Consider the following 6445-nt stretch of genomic DNA (forward strand, 5'->3'; position numbering starts at 1 on the left):
ATATTTAATATTTTAATATGTGGTCTTTGATCTTTAAATAGAGGTTGTAGACACATGTAAGACACTCTACACTCTACAAAGTTGCAGTGCATTGCACATTTCACACCTTAAGCCTTAAATGTTAAATGGTACAGTAAGCTACACAAAGAAACATCTTTATTTAAACAGAATTTATTTAAATTGAAAAAAAAGTCACTGAGCTGCACAATCAAACAGAAAAAAAGAAAATGACATATAACTGATCAAAACACTGAACAGGCATAAGCAACAAAACATCAATTGTAGTGGTTCAGCTAAAGGTCTACAGGTTTGTATTCCCACAGCTTGGTTAGTTTTTGGTTTACTGCCATCCCCAATAGGCCCCAGGTGAAGAAATTTCTGGATTCCAGCATCTGTTAAAAAAAAAAAAAAAAAAAAAATAAAATAAAAAAGTTAGGTTTTTATAAGATAATTACAATACATTTTCTGAACCATATATGACTTCAGGAAGTGCACAACATTCAAAAGCAACTTTTTAGCTTTGGTAGCGTTGGGTGGTACAGTAAACTAAACTTGATTTTAGTCAACATGATATTAAAATATAAAACCTGCTTAAGTCTTGCAATCCAACACTGAAACAAAGTTTAATTTAGCTTTTTAGTTAAAACTGTGCCTATATCTTAAAGTGATTAACTACTATAAGATGACAAATATACTGAGTATTAAACATAGTTGGTAAAGTTAAAGATTATTTAAAACTGCAGAATACTCATTATTTATGTAATAATTATAAGTTGTAGTTGTAAAATATTCCCAGATACCACAAGGACATGGCAGAACAACAACAGAGCACAGCCTGCATGCCCATTCAAATTATATGTCTCTATATACATGAAGAACTAAACTATAGTAACCCAAATGCTCAATGACAGAGTTCACAGCTAAGGTTACAATTTAATTTGCTATTTAGCATCAATGAAATAAAGTGTTTACATTCATAATACCTAATATATGCATCGTTTTCGCCTGGAGAAAAGAAATAGAGGGGTGGAACTATGACATGGGTTTTTAAATGACAATTTTGATTAAATCCCCTGAAATAAGGTCCGCGGTTCACACAAACTCATAATACTTTCACGTTTTATTCTATGACATAAAACACACCAGTTAAATCCCACTCTTGATTTTTTTTTTTTTTTAACTGTTATGTTTCTTAAAAAAGATGGTTCCTAACATGCTGCTAAATGGGACTACAGGCCCTGTCGGAGGCATTAAACGTCATCACGCCGAACAGTTTAACAATTTACAGTATTTTCCAATTGTAGTATAATTTATAGTACAATTAATTGTAAAATAACCAATTAATAGTTTCCTGCATTTTTTTGTTTTGCTTTGCCCTGAAATGCAACAAGTCTTTGGATGGAAGATGCTCATTTGATCACTTTCCTACTGATATGGGGACTCTCTCTGTATTTCTACCATAAATATTACAATTATTCCATATAAACACCACATTTACTGCCTTTGTCACAGTGAAAGTGAAACTTTAATAATCTATAGTGCTTAAAGCCACGTTAAAAATAAATGTTTACGGCCACATGAAGTTGTTAGAAAGCAGATAGACTGAGGATTTTCTAGAAGCAAGGATAAAATAATATTTTGTGTACCCACCCTAACAAAATGATAGCTAAAATGTGGTACTTCATTCACTAAAATAAGTTTAATCTTACCATATCCAAAAACTCACTCACTGTTATTTAATAGATTAAATGCACTAGAATTTTATTAAATAGTACATGAAGACACATTTTTAACTAAACTATTTTGTTAATTTGATTTGTTTACATGTATATTGCAGATGCTAGTTTTTGTTTCAATAAAATATTTAACCTTTTCTGTGTAGATGCTCCATCATTCACATCACTGCCATCCACATCTGCAGGTTCGGCCTCCATTTCTATTTTCTGAGAATTTCGGGACTCATTACCTTTTCATGGGACACAAACAAGAATAGCACAATTATCAGCAAAGATATGAACAAAATTTACTACGATAGATTAACCATATTTTTAAAACCCCACAATCACATCCTTTAGTGTACTGTACCTTTATGCAACATGCACATGCATGTGCTTATGCACCCACTCTAGGCATGTCACTGACATGTCAATCCACTTGGTGCAATATAACCAAGTACTGTAATTTACTATATGAATTCAAGGTGCTTGTATTTAAATAATTCCATTTCGTGCAGTTTTATAGTTCTAGTCTAGACTACATCTCAGAGATAAACATTAAAATTTTCATCCACTATTTTTGTCAGACAGCTTTAAATAATTTCCAAACGTGGCATTGCTTATCCAGTGAAAACAATGAGTTCACAGTATCTCCATACAGATTAACCTGTTACCCAATAGCTAAAATTAACTTTAACGCGAGCAAGTTGCAAAACACATCAATGCAGCTATAATCATAACATCATATATACAACAATGACAGGGAATATTTAAAACATTAGCTGATCTATATAGAGACAGAGGCTCTTGCTGACCAAAATAGTCTAGTGATGGGAAGTTCGGATCATTTTACCGACTCAGTCCTTTGAGTCTCGTTCAGCAAAATGAACGAATCTTTTTTCAAGTCATTTCGTTCATTACGTTCATTTTAGCAAAATATAATTAAAATGTTATGTTTTACCTCCCTAACACATCTACTGCTTACACAAACGTTGATCACACTACAAACAAAACAAAACTATAATGCTATAAGAAACAGAAAAGATTCATTCATTGTTTACCTGGGTCTTTAGTCTATGATTCGCTCACCTCGCCTCTTATCTGACAAGTTTTCGGGTTTGAGTTGTTCGTTCATCACGTGACAGCCCAATTAGCTAACCAACGCAGTCTGAGCCGGAAAGAGAATTGATTAGTTTATCTCTCGAGTCCTCGGGTTTGAGTCGTTCGTTCATCACGTGACATCCCCGTAATGTTAACCTATGCAGCCTGAGCCGGAAAGAGAATTGATTAGTTCATCTCTCGAGTCTTCGGGTTTGAGTCGTTCGTTCATCACGTGACATCCCCGTAATGTTAACCTATGCAGCCTGAGCCGGAAAGAGAATTGATTAGTTCATCTCTCGAGTCCTCGGGTTTGAGTCGTTCGTTCATCACGTGACATCCCCGTAATGTTAACCTATGCAGCCTGAGCCGGAAAGAGAATTGATTAGTTCATCTCTCGAGTCTTCGGGTTTGAGTCGTTCGTTCATCACGTGACATCCCCGTAATGTTAACCTATGCAGCCTGAGCCGGAAAGAGAATTGATTAGTTCATCTCTCGAGTCCTCGGGTTTGAGTCGTTCGTTCATCACGTGACATCCCCGTAATGTTAACCTATGCAGCCTGAGCCGGAAAGAGAATTGATTAGTTCATCTTTTGAGTCTTCGGGTTTGAGTCGTTCGTTCATCACGTGACAGCCCCATAAGGTGAACGAACGACTCTAAAACAGGTGAACTAATTCCAGTACAGAACCTAATAGGATGTTGCGCATGCGCGACTGAACGAATCTCTCCCCGAGGCGACTCGTTCGTCCCGAGTCACATTAAAGATTCGTTCAAAATGAACGAATCGTTCAAGAACGACCCATCACTAAAATAGTCATATAACACTTAGTTTCTATGTAATATTAGTGTAGGAATAAAGCGTTGAGTAAATTAGTGTAAATTACCTGCACCGCTGCCACATTCAAAGGCGTTTCATCCACTCCACTCAGTGATGTCTGTCTGTCTTCGTGCCCGTCTATAAAATCATTGTCGTTTATTATGTGAAGGTACTGACACATTTGTTATCCTTCCACTTGCTAAGAAAAACATCTTACCGCAGATGACTGTTTGTTTAGCCGCAGCCATTGCTCAGACTCTGCCGTTAGCGCGGGTGTGTTTAAATTTTGGCGCATGCGCAAAAGCGCTATTGTGACGTTCAAACAAATCGCTCATGTATTTTAATGAAATGCGTTTTAGTTCATTGATGATGAGAGCACATATGGACAAACAGTTACATGAAGTGTTTTTCCCCCTCAATAACTCTATAATACATTCCTTTTACTACAAGTAACTTTTAGTACATTGGCATTTTTTAACAGGTTATATATTCATCTCTACTTTTCCCCCAGAAAACTGAATTTAAACAATTAATAAAGTTAAGCAAAAATTAATTTTGTTATATGATTTACAATAAGCAGTATCTTTTAGGCATATATGGCTAATAAACTTGCATAAATTCAATATATACATTGGTAACAAATGGTCAAAAAATAGAGTACCATATATAATTTTGATATATATTGTTAACATATATGGTCATATCATATAATACAATATACTATTTTAATATATATTGTAGACATATATGGTCATAACATGCAATACCATATAAAAGTTAACTATATATATACTTTCAATATATGTTTATATACAAATTGTACTATGGGAAATTCATATATGTTATAAACATATATCTACATATATCCAGAAGATGGATATATGTGATAATAATATATTGCCCTATATATAACATATATGAGAGTAGCACTTCTGATATAGGGACATATATGTCATATATTACATTTCCGTATGGGTTAACACCACAAAAACAGTTAACCTATCAAATTAAACCACATAACATACTACGGTACGCAAAGCTTTTAATTTATTTATTTATTTATTTATTTATTTTTATTTATTTATTTTTTTTAATATCGTGAGATGGCGGAGCGCAACAATGGTGTCTAAAGTACTGCAGCTGCTCACTTAACCGATCTTAAACGTCTCAATCTGCTCAATCTTGGTGATGTCAGTGCCCTAAACGATGTTATAATGGACTATTTCACATCCAGAGATGAAGGACCAGATGATGAAGATACTAACAGACAGACAGCTCTCGTTAAACCCATAAATTGAAGGTGCAGCTGTCTCACTTTATTAAAGCCGTTTTTCTCAAAATTCCGTCGCTATCACTTTGGTTACGTTTAAGTTATAAACAATAAAAACAGTTCTGGAAAAGGTATCAAAACCTAAAAAAAAAAGGTAAAATTTCACGTGTTGGGTTTTCCTAGATCGCATCACATTTGTTCTTATTTTAATCAACTCATTTCATTTTATTCAGTTTCTCAGAAAGAAGACTTTGCATTTCCAGTAAATGTAGCTTGATTTTAAGATGTTTAGATAATTGAGCTGGAAAACAAAACAAAAAGGGAGCTCTTATATGTGTGTTGAGGATAAGGGGAAGGAGAAGGAGAGTTGTACTCATGCTGAGCGGTGAATAAAGGATTACACACAATTCCAGAAAATGTGTGTATTTGCTTTTACTACAGACACTCAACATATTGGTGATGAGGATGACTTAGTCTAAGCCAACCTGCCCCGTTCCTGCAAACACCGGGTGAACCACTGACACCGTTCAAAGCGTGGATCAAACCTTTTGACAATTTGAGGATAATGTGGTTACTGAATGCTACCGCTTCTGCCAACGGAGCCAACGCGCGGGCGAGACCACAGACCAGCATGTCGCTGCTCTACGTGAACTGGATGCCACCTGTGAATTTGGCGTGATGGAGGACGAGATGTTACGTGATCAGCTGGTAGAAAAAACTAATTCTTCTCACATCACAGAGCAGCTGCTGCTAGAAGTGCCGCGCAACCTTAAGAAAGCCGTGACTATTGCTTGGCAAATTGAAACTGCTACAGCGGAGGCTAAAGCGTTGATCACGTCATCCGACAACTCGGTACAAGTGGTTCAACAATATCACAGGTCACAACGTAGCAAAAGTAAAGGCAACATCTAAATATCAAATATCAAACATTCTGCTCATGATTGAGGTAAAATAATGTGTACAGGACAAATATGTGCAAACACAGGACAAAAACAGGACGTTCAGTTAATGGTTGACACAGGTTCTGCAGTGTCCTTATTGCCGATGTCCACATACACTGGATTTTTCAGTCAAGCACCCCTCTCACCACCGAAACTCAGTCTAGTTAGTTTTGGGGGCGATGCAACTGAAGTGAAAGGATGCTTGCCAGCCAGCATCTCGTATGGGGGCCATTGGACTACAACAGACTTATACAAACTTGTACAAATGGGATCGGCTGTGCTGGGCAGAGACCTCTTTACTGGACTGTGTTTACAACTCTGTGATGGTCAGGTCAGTGCAGACCAGTGTGCACATCCTGTTTCATCTATAGATGCAAAGTTGGAAAACAGGCTGGGATGCACAAGAGAATTTGTGCATCTTGTTCATGTTCGGCCTGGTGTTCAGCCTGTGCAGCTGAAACTGAGGCAGTTACCTTTATCAATCCGCAATGAGGTGTCCAAGGAATTACAGAAGCTCATACAGCAGGATGTAATCAAGCCTGTGGATGCATCTGAGTGGGTCTCCCCAATAGTAGTTTCCAGAAAAAAAGACGGGGGGATTCG

The 6445-nt window shown here is 36.5% G+C and overlaps 1 long non-coding RNA gene across 1 annotated transcript; it reads right to left on the reverse strand.

The window, feature by feature from the left end:
* Nucleotides 1-271: 271 nt before the first annotated feature.
* On the reverse strand, nucleotides 272-4533 carry LOC127158830 (uncharacterized). The gene is made up of 3 exons (XR_007826286.1): nucleotides 3699-4533; nucleotides 1870-1966; nucleotides 272-392 (listed from the first exon to the last, which is right to left on the reverse strand). It is a non-coding gene; the product is annotated as an uncharacterized LOC127158830 (long non-coding RNA).
* Between the last annotated feature and the right edge of the window lie 1912 nt (nucleotides 4534-6445).

This window comes from Labeo rohita, unplaced genomic scaffold (assembly GCF_022985175.1).
Source record: "Labeo rohita strain BAU-BD-2019 unplaced genomic scaffold, IGBB_LRoh.1.0 scaffold_1723, whole genome shotgun sequence".
Taxonomy (NCBI): domain Eukaryota; kingdom Metazoa; phylum Chordata; class Actinopteri; order Cypriniformes; family Cyprinidae; genus Labeo; species Labeo rohita.